Here is a 19,168-nt window from a genome sequence, read left to right on the forward strand (position 1 = left end):
TGAAGTGAGTTCTAGGGGGTGCCCTTATAACAATCCCGGTGAGTTCTAGCTGGATTCTCTCAATCCCGCTGGTTTCCTGAGCTCTTCCTTGTTTTCCAATGACACATCAGAAAATGCTGTTTTTCAACTGGGCTCTACTGGCTTGGCAAACGCTGTTCAGAATTTGCAGGTGTGCCCATCACCCTTTCTGTGAGAGTCACATACTTCAGCTAATAAATAAACTGAATTAAACCAAATTGCCAAAAGAATTAAAGGGCAATTACATTTTTTTTTACAAAAAGCTCACAAGAATCTAGAGAATTTAATTTCAATCAAATCTCATTCAAACAAATTATAAAATAGGATTTTTTCCCCTGCAAAAGCAGCTGAACAGCCTTCCTTGTTTTTCAGTAAGTGCTGACATTATTTATTTTCACTGTTAAGATGATAAATGATGTTGCAGTACATTTTTACAACAGAGAGATCATACTCTATACAAAACTGTGGAACAAAACTGGAACAGCAGCTCTGTTTTGTCTTTTTAGCCCCAATTCTGCAAGGTGTTGAATGCTCTCTATTCCGAAGGTTGCTGGATATACTCAGCACTTTGCTAGACCAAGTCCGATTCATATTAGCATTGTTTATTTTTTGTTTTACAGGGCCCAGAAGTGTTCAAGTCACTTTACAGAACAGACAGGAGACCTGGTCCCTGCCCCGCAGAGCTTAGAATCTAAATGAGACCCTGACACAGCCAATGGATATGAGAAAAATGGGAGGAAAGTGAAAGGTGCTCAATAACCAGGTGACCTTGAGTGGGTAGATATATAAATAGAAAGTGAAAGGAGAACAAGGGTTACAGCACGAATGTGGAGCTGCTTAGAATAACACATGCAGCTTAATGGATTATTGATTTGAGGGGGTTTTGGTTTGTTTCTGTTCCTGTTTTTGTCTTTGTTGTTTGAGTATGTTTTTAGCTAATGTCTTATGTACTTTGGGCCAGAGTCTGATAGCATTATTCTAGTTTAGTAGCAGCTTACTCCATGGGTAGTCTCATTGACTTTACTGTGACTACCCTTGGAGTTAGTCTCACTCATATTGAATATTGTCTGGCCCATTTTAAATACACACAGTGTGGGAGGGAGTGTATTACCACATCCATTTAAATGACATTGTGGTTGTATTTGGCATGTGTATTGATTTGTTAATTCCAAATAGGTTTTCTTCATTTACTTCTCCAGTTACATTTTGTCTTTATATTGTAATGGGGGCTAAATGAAAGGACTGTGAGGTGGGTAGCATGAAAGCAGGACTGGCCAACTAATGGGCAGCCAGAAGGAGTGAATTTTCAGGATGCACCTGATGGAGAAACGTGACCTCTTCAAAGTGCTTTTGAAATATGAATTAATCTTCACCACACCCCTGCAAAGCAAAAACTGTATTATTGTCCCCCGCTTTAAAGATAGAGACTAAGGCAGAGAGAGTAAGTCTCAGAGGGAACCAGTCTCAGAGCCCCTGCTAGAGCTCAGGAGTTCCCTGCATCACATGCTGTTGTAAATATCCAGTTCAACTTATCTTGTATTCTCTGGGGAAGATGAATACAGCCTGAAGTGGAAATCACCTAAACTGAAAGGTGCCACTTAGTACAGTATTTTCACAGATGTTAATATACTTTTGAGAAGCACTTGATTTTTAGTGATCTTTTTGTTCATATGTTCTTTTCATAGAAGGGTTGCCACCATTTAGAGGGTTCCATTTATGTCTGCAAAGCTAGCCCCCATATTTTTATACCTGCTATTGAACTGTATATGCCACTGTAAGTACTTGTGTCTTTACTAACCTGGCTGAACACTCAGGTCAGGTACTCAGACACGTAATCTGTTTTCATGGGTGCAAGCTTTGTGGGCACCACTTATTCCTGCAAAAGGGAGAATGGGAATAATCCGAGCTAAAAATACATCCCCTAAAAGTTTGACTCATGCTGTACAATGTATTCAATTTAAATTAAAGGGCAGTTAAATTAAAAGCCCTCCTTTGAATCTCTCCACTCTCTTCCACCTTGTTTCACTACAAGTTCACGCTTTCTGTTCTCATCTTCAAGACCCTATTTGCCTGCTTCTCCCTGTTATCATGCCTCTACTCTGCCAGGGACAGCTCTCCTGTCAGCTTGTCCTGCAAACATCTCAGGGCCTTTTTCCATGCTGCCCCTAAAGCATGGAATATACCTTCCTTGAACTGATCTATTAAACCACTCCCCTCTCCCGAATGTCTGCTCATGACCCATCTCTGCTGTGACACCTAAAATAAATCAGCCAATCAATGGGCTGAGGTGGGTCAAATAGGAAAATTGGAATTTACTTTCTGTATTTATAATTATCAGCAAAAGAAATTGCAAATGTAGGTAAGACATATATTATAGGCGAGGCCAGTAGCACTGCCTCTTATAAGGTTATAAGACCCTGTTTTCACTTGCTTATAACTTTGCCAGACTTAAAACTGCTCAGGCTGAAATTTTCCATGTCAGCTGCCTGCCTCAGCATGATTTTTTTTTGACTGATTGATTGATAGCTTTAGCCAACACAGTTCAGCCATTTCCACAAATACGATGAAGGAAAAATACATTGTTTTGCTCACGTTAAAAAAATAGATATGGTGATCTTTGCTTTGCAAAGCTGAAGAGCCCCCATACTTTGGAGTAGGGACTTGAAAACTGGCAGAGGCTCTTTGTGTCAGCAATCCTTGTAAAACTCTGCCCAAATCTGGCCAAGTTTATAAGCCTTGGAACACTCACAGTTCACACATGCTCAGGAAAGACTTCTTCAGTTTTAACAGCTAAAGACTCTGAAGATTCCATCCTCACTCAACATGTTCAAGCTTCTCACAGTTCCTAGTGATGACTGGTCCGCACGTGCCTCATTCCCACAGAGCAACTGAGCTTGCTTCATCCCCTCATAGCTGCTTCCCGTGCCTGGACAGTACATATGCCATCCCCACAGAGCGACTGTGACTTTACTTGTAATGGCTGCTCTAGCCTGGGGTGGGACCAAGCCCTGAAACCAAGAGAAGGGAGTTTGTCTCTCCTGTGCTCTCTATGACCTGCCTGCTAGTGCCCAGCCAAGTGTGGAGGAGGACGCCATCTGATTAGAATGCAAAGGGGACAAAAGCCAGAGCAGGGAGAGGGAAAGGAGTAGATTGGGTCAAGAAGTCCATTGAAACTGGGGTGGGAGAGAAACTGTGACTGACTGGGCAAAGAGACATGTACTGGGAGATGGGGATGCTGGGAGTTGGAGGGGAAGCTAGACCTGGTAGGGCAAGGAGACTGGAGCTTGGGCTGTCACCACTAGTGGTCAGAATCAGAGTCGGGGGTCAAGCCAAAGGACAGAGCCAGCATCAGAGAGTCAAGCCAAAGGTCAGATCAGGAACAAGGCAGAAACAGGTCAGGGAAACAGGAACCTGGAGCAAGGCAGGGAAGCAGGAACAAGTCAGGAGAACAAGGCTCAGAAGTCAGGGTCCAATGGAGCAGAAGTCCAGGAATAAATCCAGTTGCACAGACAACTTCCTGTGTCTCCTTCCAGCTTGAACAGTGCAGCTGGGTGAATTGATGGGGTCAGGCACTCCTCTAAGCAGGACTCACATGGATGATGCCTCTGGTAGAACCAGGATTCCATTACCCACTCAGCCCACTACTTACTAGCAAGCCATTGGGCTGGCATACAAAGATTGCCTGGGGACTGCAAACACAGATTCAAGACCTGTTGGTCCACAGAGAGAATGGGGAGGGGACTGGAACTGGAAGCTGGAGGAGGAAAGAGGGCTAGGACTGGCTGGACCAGGAGACTGGGACTAGGAGCCAGGCAGGGAGAGTGGGACTTGGGGGATGGGGAGAGACTGGGAATAGGCAGGGAACCGGGATTCTAAGAGCGAGTCCAAAGACTCGCTCAGAAAGGAAACAGGGACTGGGATGAGAAGCCTGAGGGGTGGAAATTGGGACTGGGTAGGTAAAGAGAATGGGACTAAAACAAGGAAGGACAGGACAGAAGGATCAAGGTTCGGGGGAATTGGCAAAAGTCGGTGCCTACTAGAGTATGTTCCCCTCCAGAGCCTGGAATGGCACCCAAGACAGGGCCTCACTATTCTTCTGCTCTTCACAAAAGTGAAAAACCCACTGGCAAAGTGTGTCGAGTGCTGGTCCACTTAGTGGATGACAACTTACTACTGCTGTGACTTACTCTGTTAGGTCAAGTGGCAGAAGTCTGTGCAAGAGATGTGAAGCTTCCAAACCTGCTAATGAGCCACATAGGTATCAATACTATGTTACATGATGGAATTTCAGAGTGATGTGGGAGGGGGAATCTCAGTTTGCTTTCTTTTTAAAACCTAGCAAATGACACACAAAAACTATGTTAAAAGAACATTATCAAGGTCCCAAAGTCATGCACCCAAAAGTTAGGAAATGCCAGAATTAAGATTGCCTGTAAAACCTTAATATGGCGCCCTTGTGCATGTGGATTAGGATACTGGCTTTCATTACATTCTCACATACTGTTTTTTCCACAGCTCCATCCACAGGATCTGGTCTGAGCATGAATCAGGGTTATGCAGTGAAGGAGATCCTTGACTGTAGGAACCCTGCTTCACTTGTAGCAGAAGATGGAAGGTGAACTGTGAATGAGGCAGGAGATTTCAGGAAGAGAAAGGACAGTCCTGGTGAAGGCAGTTGAATATTGCCTTGGAGAACTGGATTCTTTCCCTGCTTCTTCCATAGTGTTCAAACGAAATGCTGGGCAAGTAACTTAAATCAAACTTTCCACAGGTCTCTCACTAATTGTGCATTCCTCATTTTCTGGGTGTGCAGTTTGGTAGCCTGGGGTCTGATTTGCAGAAGTGCTGGGCATTCCCAGCTGTGAAATGTTCTTTGAACAGATAAAGTGCAATACAATGCTAAGTACTCAGAAATTTCAGGTCCTCGGCACCCCAAATTAGTGGAAAAATTTGAATTTAAGCTCTGTGCCTCAGTTCCCCATGTGTAAAATGGGGATTATACCAGCCCTTCACCTCACAGTGGTGGTGTGAAGATTAATCAACGTTTGCAAACCACTCAGATTCTGTAGTGATGAGTGCCATGGATGAGCTCATGAGGAAATTAATAATTCTGTCTTCAGTGCAGGGCTTGAATGGTGTGTATAAAATAGAACATGGGGCCACACACTGAACACTGAGGAGAAAAGAAAAGATCGAATAGCTGCTCATTAAGTGAGCACTGTTCAGTCTGTGCACTGAATGAGACAGGGTTCCATGGGAAAAAATAGAAGGTGATCATGTAATAAAATACTGCATCAGAATACATACGCATGGGGGGAAGGTGTATTAAGATTGCACCGGCAATCTTAATTCTAGCAGTTCCTAACTTCTGAGTGCTTAACTCTGCAATGGTAGTTTTTGTGTGTGTAATATATAATGTGCACAAATATGTATATACATATTTACAGTTCATTTAAAGTGTTTATAGTTTTATGCTCAATAATAGGGTTTCCTCATGTTGTTTATTATTTGTCTTTAGTGTAGTCATTTTATGACATATAAATTACCTTACCTGCGGAGAATGCAAGGGATCTAGCTTTAGATTTTCTATGCAGCTCTTTTAGTCCCACACAGCTCTGTTGCTGGCAAGGAGACATATCTCTGGCTTGTATCCTCTGTGTGGTTTCTCTTATTGGTATGCTTTTTCATTGCTATGGAGACTATCAGAAACTCATATAGCAACTTCCAGTGCCCCCTTATGAATGCGTATTTCATATCTGACTGCCTCAGAATGAAACATGCTGTTTTACTTCTACTTTCACACCTGCACTGAACGTTAAGAATATTAAAGGGGGTGTCTACACTGGGAATTTTTTGAACTGATGTAGTTGAACTGGTGCAAACCCCTCTTGTAGATACACTGCTAAGATGGAAAAAGTGACTGAATTAACCCAGTTTCAAAGTGCGGTAAACCACATCTGTGCCTGTGCGAGTCACTTTTTACACTGCTGCAGTGTTTCTACAGTCAGGTGCAGCTATACCAGTCCAAAAAATCCCAGCATAGACAAGTTCATTAATTTTCAGATCTTCAGTGATTATGCTGCTGAGTTTTTCAATAATGTTAATGGGCTGACACTATTGATGTATCACTCATGGTTGGATAAAACAATTCCTGCAAACACGTGGGCCAAATCAAAATTGATTAAGATAAACCACACATTAAAACACTGTTAGCCTTGTTGTGCTCCCAACCTTCATGGGATCCAAGTTCTCTTGAGTATAGGTGCAGTATGTGCGACAGTCATTAGACTCTGCTGTTAACTCAGAGAAGACTGGGGCTCTATGTAACCCCCAATGAAAACACAGAGGGCCAGTTTCACCACAGGCTTAAGAGGCCTGTCCTGCCCGTGGAGAGGGCTCCAGGGAACAGATAATTGAGCTTCCGCCTGTATTTCCTTTCGTAGGCACCACCATGGGGCGTGAGTAGATACGCGTGTTCTCTGTCTCACGCCAGTGCAGGCAGCCCACTTCCTGCTCCCCGCCCACCTGTTTCTGCCCTCCCTCTATAGGCTCCACAGTGCAGCACAGGTGGCAGCCCCCCCGCTCTACTGGAGGGGTGAGATCCATGGGGAGAGTTCTCTCCCGGTAGGCACTGACCCTGGGTGTAGCAACCTACCCTGAACTTGGAGGGAGGTGCACAGGTGCAGGAGGGAAGAGATTGGAGGAGGCACCAGCAGTTCAGTCTGTGTGTGTGTGTGTGTGTGTGTGTGTGTGTGCGTGTGTGCAGTGGCTGGGATGGGAGCTGAAGTGGCAGCACCTCTGTAGTTAGCTCTCTGAATAAAGGGTCCTCTCATGTTATTACCCAGCACACAGTACATGCAGCATGGCATCATCAGCGGTCAGTCCAGAGAGACCTCCAGCAAGGCAGAGGGCGTGACTGACAGGAGAACAAAGCAGCACCTCAGAACGGAACAAATCGGCAACCATATCATGAGTTAATTTGTGTATTTCTGAACCATATGCCTTTGACCAAAACCTTCTGTTTATGGTCAACACTTCCTGCCCAAGCAGTGGCAGGGGAAGGACAAGGAGCTGCCCCAAATTTGTCAGCTATGGCTAGGGTGGATGGTAGGGGGTCTTCAGGGCTGCTAGAATAGCCGGTGGAGGCCAAGAGGGTGTTGGGGGTGTGGCACTGGGATGTGGGCGGAGGTCAGCGGTACTGTGTCTGAAGGTAGGAGAGTGCTGGAAGGTGCCTGGGGTGCTGGGTAGAGGGGTGGGTGCTGGAGAGAGGCTAGAATTTCTGTAGGATGTCTGGGGATGCTGGATATCTTCCTGTCATGAGGTAGGCAGTTGGAAGCTGCATGGGGATCTGGGGGGAACACTGGTGGCTGCCTGGTGGGCTGTTGGGTGGAGGGGCAGAAGCCAAACGTCTGGTGGGTAAACTGTGGGAACGAGGGGGGTCTCTGCTGGGGCTGAGTGGGTAAGCTGTAGGCTGAGTGGCTGGGGGATAACCTGGGAGCGGAGGTGCTTTCGGGGTGGGGGGGAAGGCTGCGTGGGGTGCCGATGGTTAAAGTGGGGGTTAAGATGTGCTCGGTCTGGATGTCTAAAGTAGAAGTTGGGGAGGGACCTGAGGCTGTGGGGCTGGCTGACTGGGATGGTGCTGGGGGAGCCTGGTGTCAGTACTGGGCCTCTCCCTTTGGCTGCTGCTGTTGGTGCCACCTGCACTTCTAGGCTGCTGCTTCCCCCCTGTGATCCAGCAGTGCTGCGAAAATGTGGTACAGGGCCACCGGCTGAGTGAGTGTCATTCACAATATAGGACACCCAGCAGCCCTGAATCTGGCCCCTCAGCCATGAGCACTCCTTGTGCTGTTGTCTATATCCCTGTTTAACTTAATGCCTGCTCCTGCTCCATTCCCAGTTGCTCATATTGGTGCCTTCTGTGGCCAGTGTGAGCTGCAGTCAGCTTGCGCTTCTGTGCACTGCTTTTGGGGGACTTCCAGCTGCTGCAGGGTAGAAAGCCATGTCGTGAATTGGGCCCTGGTTCTGAGTCTGATCTTACACTGGTGTCAATCAGGATGAACTTCCTTTGGTCAATGGAGGACACTGGCCTGATTCTTCTGTCAATTACACCAATTTCAGATGGGTGTAACTATTGATTTCAGGGAGGCTACTCCTGATTTACACCAGTGTGAGTGGAGAATCTGTCCCATACTATTACAAACTACTGTGAGATCAGAAGCAGACTTTATGGGCCTGACTCTCCATCTGCCATACCAGTTTTATGCTGTGTGTGACTCCAGGGGTTTCTTGTTTGTGTGTGACTTACACCAGTTCAGGCCTGTGGAGGATCAAGCTCTGTATATTTAAAGTGCGGCAGGCTGTGACATCATCCAGCAGATCTTCACACACAACATGGGTAATTGCAATAGTCACTAGTATGGGCCTTTTACACAAAAGAATTGGTCTTGGGAATGGTTCAGTGACTGAGGTGGACAAAAAGGGATAAATAATATCCCAACACTTTGTAGGACCATGCCCCTAACCAGTGTCTCATGTAGTAGTTAAATACTTATTTCCCTTGTAGGTGCTTATTCTGGTTGCCTTCCCAGACCAATCACTTCTAGTGCCTTTTTCCAAGTAAGGTCTCTATCCGAGGAACAGTAACAGGGAATGTTTTTATGGATACAGTCTGCTGCTGTGAAGTTGAGACATAGCTGGAGTCTGATGAGAGTGGACAAATACTTTGCTATTTTAACTATTTGTGGTTGACTTGTCCTGCTTCACTGTGTATTGTATTTAAGTGTCCTGTGCAGATTTTGCATTGCTTATTGTTGTGATAAAAGAGGTGAGCCCAGTCCTGTACCTGTAAACAAGATGTTCTTGGGAACAGGAGCAGGCCTTTACTTATTAAACAAAAGGGATCCGGATTTGCCAGAATGTTGGTGTAAAGCAGGAGTAACTCCACTGAGGTCAATTACATCACACTACTGTAGAACAGGTAAGAGAGGAGCATCAGAACTATTGTCACAAAGAAAATGTATCAGTTTAAAAACAGCTGGCATTCCCCTAACTTAAAAACAGTTTAATAGGTCATTCTGGAATTCGATTTCTTTATGAGCTGAAACTCTAAATTTCTACCTGGAGTGAATCTGTATAGCTGGGAAACAAAAACTGGGCCAGAAGCTGTTAACCAACTTCCATAGAATTATGCTGATTTACCCCAGCTGAGGACCTGCATTTCTGTAATGCAAACAGAAAAGCGGCTCTTAAATAATCAAACACATCTTATTGCAGGTAAGAAAAGTTAAGCAATTAATCACAGCATGCATTTTTTTAAAAGTCTAATTTACATATTTTACAAGGCATGAGATTTGCAATGAACTAGAAAAAAATAAATATGGCCTGTCACTTATGTAAATAGCCCTGTGTTCACGGATAAATTAATTAGCTATATGTGAGGTTGCTTTAACATTCTGATGTATTCTGAGCAGACATTTATTTAGAGTTCTGTACATAGCCCAGATTGTACCATTTTACTCACTGCTCAGAATGGTGCAGAGATGCATCGTTCCAGGTGGCACATCTCCTGAAACTACCTGGAGCACTGAGGAGTATACACACTACTACATCTCTTGCGGAGTGCAGCCTATTCTCCTCTATATTAGTCCCATTCCGTCCTGCCCTCTTAGGAGAGTAGGGACAGAGCAGTGTAGGGCCTGCAATTCTGCCTCGCCCTTATATGAACTGTGCAGGAAGGTGGGGGAAGGCTCCCGCACCCTCTTCACACCCACTGCATACCTATTTAAGGACCGTAAAATCTGGCCCATTGAGTCTATCTCATTGTGATTTTCCTGTTCATTGTTTAAACGTCTCAGTTGTTCTTCAGCACATGTGCACGCACGCATGCATCCAGGATGTATGGCTGTATGAACGTGTCAGTGTGGGCTGGAGGATGGGGTCAGAACATCTCAGACTGAATTCCATTTTATCCGGAGAGTTGATTTGAACAAATAGACACATTAGGCTTTGAACAAATGCAAAGCAGTTTATTGTCTCAGAGTTTCACGCTTACATCTGAATTAGTAGGGAAGAATCAAAATAAAGCTTCAGTGTTATACTCTGTGAACAGAGGCAGTGAGGAAAAGCAATGTGCTGAAAGAAACAGCTTGTGCGTGATATATTATTGCAAGGTTAGTATTATTTAAGTGGAATGATCTCTTTAGCTGAAAGATTGGGGAATAATCTAAACTAGGAAAATTGTGATTCCATGCCATATTCTAAAAACAATCTAATGTCTCAAGCATTTAATGTAATTTACGTGTAAAAGGGTAGTAAATGTGTCACTTATTAATTATGTCCTAACTGTATGATAGATTGGTTATTAAAAAGGACATTTGTAGCTAGAATACTGTTCTGTATATTAGCTACAGAAAGGGTGGCCTTGAGGAAGACAGCTGTGTGGAATTTGGGGATGTGCAACAGAGCAATGTAAAGCCTGGTCTACACTGGGCGGGGGCAAGCTAAGTCAGTCTAAGTTACACAACTTCAGCTATGAAAATAGCGTAGCTGAAGTCGATGTACTTAGAGCTACTTACCGCGGTGTCTTCACTGCGGTAGGTCGACTGCTGATGCCCCCCCATCAACTCCGCCTACACTTCTTGCTCCGGTGGAGTACCAGAGTTGACAGGAGAGCGCTCAGCGGTCGATTTATCTCTTCTTCACTAGATGCGATAAATTGACCCCCGCTGGATCGATCGCTCCGGAGGTAAGTGTAGACATGCCCTGAGCTACAGCCTAGTAAAAGAAAGAAAAAAGATGACTTTGGTAAAGGATGTGATTCTACTTTCTTTGACTTCAACAGACTACCATTAGACTCTTCTACAGTAAAATTATTATTAATATTACAGTAGCATTGAGACCGTAATTAGGATCAGGGATCCATCATGCAAGCCACTGTACAAACACATACAAAAACACAGTTCCTGCCACTTGCAGTCTAAGACAGGTCACTTACAAAGGGTACAGGGAGGGGAAAGCAATTATAATATAAAAACATCCACACACAAAAAACTATATTAAAAGAACATTATTAACGTTGCAAAGTCAAGCACTTAAAAATTAGGAAATGCATGAATTAAGGTTGCCTGTGCAATTTTAATTTGGTCTCCTTTTATGTATGTATTATGATGATCTTTAATTTTAATACAATTTTGTGTATGTATTATGATAGTTTTTTATTACATAATTACATACTATTTTTTCCATAAAACTCCTGCTGTAACCTTAATTCTGGCAACAATGCATTTTCCCCCTCAGAAATGGTTGAACTGTTTTGGCTGAAATTTTCCAGACAAATTTATCATGAAGCAGACACCTGGCATGGAAAATTCCAGCTTGAATGGTTAAACGTTCAGCAAAGTTATTAGCAACTGAAAACAAAGTCTTATAATGGGAAGTGTAGCCCCGCCTACAATTATTGTTGTTATAAATACCCACACGTGTATGTAGAAGAAATTACACATATACTTGAGCATTTTTCCTTTTAATTAGTGACTAAAGAGAGAAATTTATTTTGTTAAATTTAATTTTATGCATCAGTGGCATGATATCCTTCTCTCTATGGTGAATTAATTCACTTTATACACTGCATTTTGTAAATGAACTGTAAATACAGAATGTGTGTGAGACCTTATTTGTGATGGTCTAGCTGTTTTATTAGCATATATTTGGGTTGGCCCCATTACTCACAAATGGTAAAAGTAGGCCAGGAAGGTTTGGATTCTAGGACTGATTTATTTCCTAGCTGAAAATGTAAACGAGTGGGGACACACAATGGTTACTTTACCCAAGCTTACATTGATTTTAAGTGTTTACAAGTCCTATAGAATATATTTTTGAATGGGAATATTAGATAGAAACAACACAGCACAGTTTACAAATCCCATCAGTCCCGAAACTAGCTGTGTGTGTATATGACACTCCTAGGTAGATTAGAGATTTTTTTTTAATGCAAAGGTAACACTTCATTCTTTTGATCGAGTAGGCTGACCAATGCCTCAGGATGGCCATAACAATTAAGGGCCTAAAGCAGAGGTGGGCATACTACGGCCCACAAGCCACATCTGGCCCACGGGACCATCCTGCCCCTCCCCTGCTGTCCCCCCTTCCCCCAGCCTCAGCTCACCGTGCCACCAGCGCTCTGCGCAGCGGGGCTGCGAGCTCCTGACGGCTCTAGACTGCACGGCTGTGTGCCTGGCTCCGGCCGGGTGGCGCAGCTGCCAGTCCTGGTGCTTGGAGCGGCATGGTTGGGGGGTTGGATAAGGGGCAGGGGGTTCCGGGGGGCAGGCAGGGGACAGGGGGCGGTTGGATAGGCATGGGAGTCCCGGGGGGCCTGTCAGGGGGCAGGGGTGTGGACAGGTGTTGGGGTAGTCAGGAAACAGGGAGCAGGGGGGGTTGGATAGGGGGTGGGGTCCCAGGAGGTGGTCAGGGGTGGGGGGTCCCAGGAGGGGGCAGTCAGGGGACAAGGAGCAGGGGGGGTTCGATGGGTTGGGAGTTCTGAGGGGGGCAGTCAGGGGGTAGGAAGTGGGAGGAGGTGGATAGGGGGCAGGGGCCAGGCTGTTTGGGGATGTACAGTCTTCCCTGCCCAGCCCTCCATACAGTTTCGGAACCCCGATGTGGCCCTCAGGCCAAAAAGTTTGCCCACCCCGACCTAAAGGGTGATTTTGTAAAATTTCTTCCTTTTGCTTTTATCTCCCATCAAATATTAGTCTGTCATTATCTGCTAGTTTTATATTTCTTTGCTTTGCTTTGAAGGCATATACATTGTGATTTTTATTTTTAAGCCCTAAACTGTAGTTCTGAAGTAATAATTAATTGTGAGGGTATTCCATAGAATGAGAGGACTGAAATTAATGTAAAGTCTTTGTACCGGTTATGCACTGTAAGAAGAGAACAATTATTATCTGATTCTGTTCAATTATATTGTATTGTTATTATTTATACACTGACCCTGCACTCCGCACTAAGGCAAAGTGTATGACTATTATATAAATGAAGTTTTAATCGAGTTGTATAAATGGCTCAAATTCCCAGTGTGGAAAACTTTAACTCTCATTAGGGCTGCTCTAATTTATGGCCGCTAGCTATGGCGTCCCAGAGGCCATTCAGCAGCCAAGTTTAGCCAGAACATAGCAACCCCCATCCAGTCAAACTTCCCCCACACGTTCACTCACATACTCACACCCAATGGTGGTGTGTAGCCGCGGCATAAGAACTGGTTTGGCTGGATCTATACCAACTCGGGAGTCTTGGCCAGTTTTTGCCCTTCGGCAGGCGAATGTGGGCCACTATGTATGACCCCTTTGTCCCATGTGTGGCGATTATCCTGTAGGACTGTTATGTGTCTTAACACATTAATTATTTTATGCTCCTCCTTGGGCTGTTTCTTTGGCTAACTGCTACTGAGCAGGTTTTCAATCTTCTATGCATGCTTTATTTGCACAGTATGCACACCGATCAAACAAGGGAGTTCAGCTCTGTTTGTTTTCCAGCCATGGCCTGTTTCACTTAGAATGAATGCATTCACATATCAATCAATCTGTTTTTCTGACATGATTTTACTTTTTTGACTCACCTGTCTGTTTAAAAAGGCAGGCCTGGTGCTATTAGTCAGGTTATCCCCAAAGCAGTCCCCAGCTTCAAGGCCAGAATCCTTCCTCCCCTCTCTACTGACATTTGATCAGCATAGATGATTATGTGACGGGTTTTCCCCCAGGTGCCACCTGGAACTAGGGTACCACTCAGCCCGCCTGACCTACCAGCCTGGGTTTACACTTAATTGCTGAGGCAAGCCAGTCAAGCCCTCCCTCTGGCTTCACACTGCACTTAACCTGGACGCATACAGGTAGGGACATACCCAGCATAAATGAAGTAAATACATAGGTGATTTCGTCAGTCAGGACCTGATCCAAAGCCCATGGAAGTCAATAGGAATCTTTCCATTGACTTCAGTGAACTTGTATCCTGTAGCCATCATGAAGGAAATGGGTCTTCAGGGGGGATATGAATGCAGAGCAGGTAGTGGCCTGCAGACCAGTTCAGGAAGGGCATTCCTTGGATTGGGGGTATAGAAAAAAGAGAAGGAGATGGTTGTAGGAGAAACAGAGTATCAAAGCTGCCATTATTGATGGAGTGGAGGGGATGGGTTATGGTATGAGATATGACACCTGAAAGTGACCCTGATAAAGATGTTGCTGCTTAGGAATTTTCCCCTTTCTTTTGAGGGTCTGGAGATGGTTATTCTCTTATTGACCTTTGTTGTATGTAGAGAAGCCACTTTGTAAATAATTTTCCCTGTAAGTATGCATAGAAACTCATTATTAATCATTTCAAGTCCCTAAAGAAATTGTCATAATTTTCACAGGGGTGGCATTGTCTCCTGAAAGAAATGCTTACAAATGCAGTTTGAAGAACTTCTAGCCACTGGGGTGTCTTAGGAGGACATAATCCTGAAATGTTTGGTCAATAAATAATGTCTCCACTTTGTTCCTCTTCGTCTTTGGCACTGCTGAAGAATTACTTCTTCTGAACATTTTTTAAACATGGACACATTGATGATTGCTTCATAGACTAAGACTGGAATAGTGAATCAGTGGGTATTTTGCAGGCATTTTTGGCTCTCAATTTTTTTGCTTTAACCACTAGATCATAAGCCTTTTAAAAATATTATTCATATTACAATAGCATGTGGAGGGCCAACTGGATGGAGGCCTATTGACCTACTGTATAGATACACTGTAGGGGACAGAGTTTATATTCTAAACATATAAAACAGACTAAGGGTGTGGGGAGAAGCAAACACACAGAAGTGAGGTAACATGCCCCAGATCACACAGCCGGTAGGTGGCAAAGCCAGGAAAACAACCCAGGTCTCCTGAGTCCCAGCCCAGTGCTATATCAGTGCCTATATAGGGCTGCTGCTCAGTTTCTCTGCATTTATTGTCCTCTTGGGGCTGTTGGCAGCTGGCAGAGGAACAGCTGATTCTGAGCACTTCTCTTCCTTAGCTGCACCATTGGCTACAGCTGAGGATTTGGCCTGGAGTCTTTATAGTGATGGCTTCCTTTTTTCACCCCACAATCCATTCACTTTGACTTTTGCAAATAGTCTGACAAGGGAAAATGTAATCAATCAATGAACAAGAAAAATTATTTAATTTTAAAACTAATAACAAAAAACAAACAAACCACTGATAGAATTAAGGTAATTGACTATGGAGGGACAAATGTATCTCTTAATTTATCTGGAGAACTGTAGGTCGTTTTGCATGTATATTTTAATCATAACAGGACAAGGTAGATTGCATAAATACTAAATGGATATATATATTTATTGGGTGCCTACTCTCTGCCTTCCCCCTCAGGAGCTTTGGGTGACGAAAGATAATATAAGAAGTATAAATAAAACATCAAAAAGTATAGATCAGTTAAAATGTAAACAAAATCAAAGTTCAGACAAATCCTTAGAGCTTAGCACCTGTTTTTTTTAAGACCACGAGGACATGACCAGACCTCCTGTGATATGACCCATTCCACATTCTTCAGGAAATCACTGCAAATGCACACTTGTCTACAAACTCAACACAAGCTGGCAATGCCACAAGGGGTTTGTCTGCACTGGGAAATTGCACAGGGGTAGAACACCACCTCTGGGAGTTGTGGTAACTAACATGATGTTAAACATTCAGTGTAGAGAGGGCCTATCATAGTTAACATTGCATCAACTGGTTGTGGTTAACCTTAGGGTTAACATTGAATACTACGTCATGTTTAATATTGAATTAGTTACTATGACTTAACATGTATTGTATTGGTTACTATGGCTCAACAAGCTATTTTGTTGCAGAGGAAAGATATAAAGAGCCTCAGGAGGCCAGTGTGGCTGCACATTGAGTTTTTTAGCTATCTGTAACCTTTCTGCCAGGTGGAGTCAGCAGCAACTAGAGCCAGGTTCAATATGTAGGGGTTCCTTTCAATCGATACCACATAGAACTGGCTTGAGCCCGCATCAGTAACCTGAGAAAATTACACACCACCCCTAGGTGCCTTTGAGAGGGAATATTTCCCCACTCGCAAACACAGAGTCTGAGTGTAGAAAAGAAACATTTAATGAAAGCAGGGAAGTCACCCAACATTAATTAGGGAAAATGCCACAAGTGGGATTCATCATAGTAAAACTGTGGGCAGGACACCCACCCCAGAGTGTGTGGGGCAGTGCCTTATGCCTCATGTTCTTGAGTTCTACGACCAACAGTTCCTTTTCTGTGCCCCTCTCTGCTCCCTCACAATCCCCTACTCACAGTGGTTATCCTTGGTCAGAGACAACCTCAGGGTTCAGAGGCACATCTGTGTGAGTTCACCTCCCACCCAGAGAAGAAGGCACCTTACTTGCTCTGGTATCTGAGCACTGGCTTTGGCTGGCTGCCCCAGCACCCGCTACTCCTCTCCGCTGGCTGTCCTGCCAGCTGCTGATCCTCTCTGCCTCCCCAGCTGCTCATTCTGTGCACTGCCTCACCAGCCACTTGTTCACCAGCTGACTGTCAGTCACCTTCTGCTGCCACCTGCCTCTCTGCTGTGACCTCTGCACATCAGTCTCTTAGTAATTGTCAGCTCTTAAAAGACAAGGCAGAAACACTGCCCCACCACAACTGATGTCAGCTTTGAGTGGGCATTTAAAATAACAAAGAGGCTCCTAATGAAGCCTATTTAGCTCTTTCTTTGAACAGTGGGGAGGAACAGGTTAAACCAGTCTGGGGAAGACCCTGAGGGAGGGGGGCCACACACCTTCTGGCTGGGACACCTGTCCCTACCCCTCTTATTTCCACAGGGCTCTGGCATTCAAGCCCCTGGCTTAACAAGGTCCTTTCAGCTGAGGGTGACCCCCTTGTGTGGGACAGGTTAAGCACAGTTCTGCTCCCCTTTATTCATACAATAATGCCAACATTGGTAACAGCATTTCACTACCCCTGAATTCAGTACTAAGGTGATTTGTAACCCAACACCAGACACAGTTGATCACTTTAAGCAACACAGCTCTATCTGTTGGATATCTAAGTAGAGTAGGTGTGTTCTTGTAAATACAGTTTGCTCCTTAAATCTCTTCCCCCTCCCAGCTAGCTGTCAGGGAAGAATTCAGCAGACCCTGTTTACATATCTAAAAAACAAAAGGGATAGATGCTGCAAATGGAAGGAGGGGCATGTCACCAAGGAAGTATAGATGGGAATAGCACAAGTGTGTAGGGACAAAATTAGGAAAGCCAAGGCAAAGAATGAGTGACAGCTGGCAAAAAATGTTAGAGACAACAAGAAGGGGTTCTTCAAATATGTCAGACAATAACGAAAGATCAAGGATGGTGTGGGTCCGCTGCTCAGTGGAGCAGGTGAGCTGGTAATGGAAGATTAATAGATTCATAGATATTTAGGTCAGAAGGGACCATTATGATCATCTAGTCTGACCTCCTGCACAACGCAGGCCACGGAATTTCACCCACCCACTCCTGCAATAGACCTCTCACCTATGTCTGTGCTATTGAAGTCCTCAAATCGTGGTTTAAAGACTTCAAGGAGCAGAGAATCCTCCAGCAAGTGATCCGTGCCCCATGCTACAGAGGAAGGAGAAAAACCTCCAGGGCCTCTTCCAATCTGCTCTGGAGGAAAATTTCTTCCCGACCCCAAATATGGCGATCAGCTAAACCCTGAGCATATGGGCAAGATTCACCAGCCAGATACTACAGAAAATTCTTTCCTGGGTAACTCAGATCCCACCCCATCTAATATCCCATCACAGGCCATTGGGCCCATTTACCATGAATATTTAATTACCAAAACCATGTTATCCCATCATACCATCTCCTCCATAAACTTATTGAGTTTAATCTTAAAGCCAGATAGATCTTTTGCCCCCACTGCTTCCCTTGGAAGGCTGTGCCAAAACTTCACTCCTCTGATGGTTAGAAACCTTTGTCTAATTTCTAGTCTAAATTTCCTGGTGGCCAGTTTATATCCATTTGTTCTTGTGTCCACATTGGTACTGAGCTTAAATAATTCGTCTCCCTCTCCGGTATTTATCCCTCTGATATATTTATAGAGAGCAATCATATCTCCCCTCAACCTTCTTTTAGTTAGGCTAAACAAGCCAAGCTCCTGGAGTCTCCTTTCATAAGACAAGTTTTCCATTCCTCGGATCATCCTAGTAGCCCTTCTCTGTACCTGTTCCAGTTTGAATTCATCCTTCTTAAACATGGGAGACCAGAACTGCACACAGTATTCCAGGTGAGGTCTCACCAGTGTCTCGTATAACGGTACTAAAACCTCCTTATCCCTACTGGAAATACCTCTCCTGATGCATCCCAAGACCGCATTAGCTTTTTTCACAGCCATATCACATTGGCCGCTCATAGTCATCCTATGATCAACCAATACTCCAAGGCCCTTCTCCTCCTCCGTTACTTCTAATTGATGCATCCCCAGTTTATAACTAAAATTCTTGTTATTAATCCCTAAATGCATGACCTTAAACTTCTCACTATTAAATTTCATCCTATTACTATTACTCCAGTTTACAAGGTCATCCAGATCCTCCTGTAGGATACCCCTGTCCTTCTCTAAATTGGCAATACCTCCCAGCTTTGTATCATCCGCAAACTTTATTAGCACACTCCCACTTTTTATTGCACTCTGCTTTTTCAGAAAAGTGTAACCCTTTAGTCCCAAAGGACTCTCCCTCGCTATCCTTTAAGAACTGCATTCCCAGTTCCAGTCTAGCAATATGCTTGAACTTTCCAACCAGGCTTTTCAAACTTTTTGACTACCTCTATTCCTCATCTCTGTCTGCCCATTCGCTCCCATAAACTTAATATTTTAGCCTCCCATTCACCAGTTACGTTGTGTGTACCTCAGCCTGCTAATGACCTCTCCTCTAATCCTGGTTCTCCCCACATTCCCCCACTCCCTGTAACCTAGTTCTTATCCATCAACACACTTTTAAAAGTGTAAAATAAAAAACATGCACACATTGTCTCTATATCCCTCTGCTTCCCTCTTTATATATTACTTTTTTTTTTAACAAAATAATACCTAGAGCCAAATCAGCTCAGAGGAAAAATTTAATCAGAAA

This window comes from Natator depressus, chromosome 10 (assembly GCF_965152275.1).
Source record: "Natator depressus isolate rNatDep1 chromosome 10, rNatDep2.hap1, whole genome shotgun sequence".
In the NCBI taxonomy this organism is placed as follows: Eukaryota; Metazoa; Chordata; order Testudines; family Cheloniidae; genus Natator; species Natator depressus.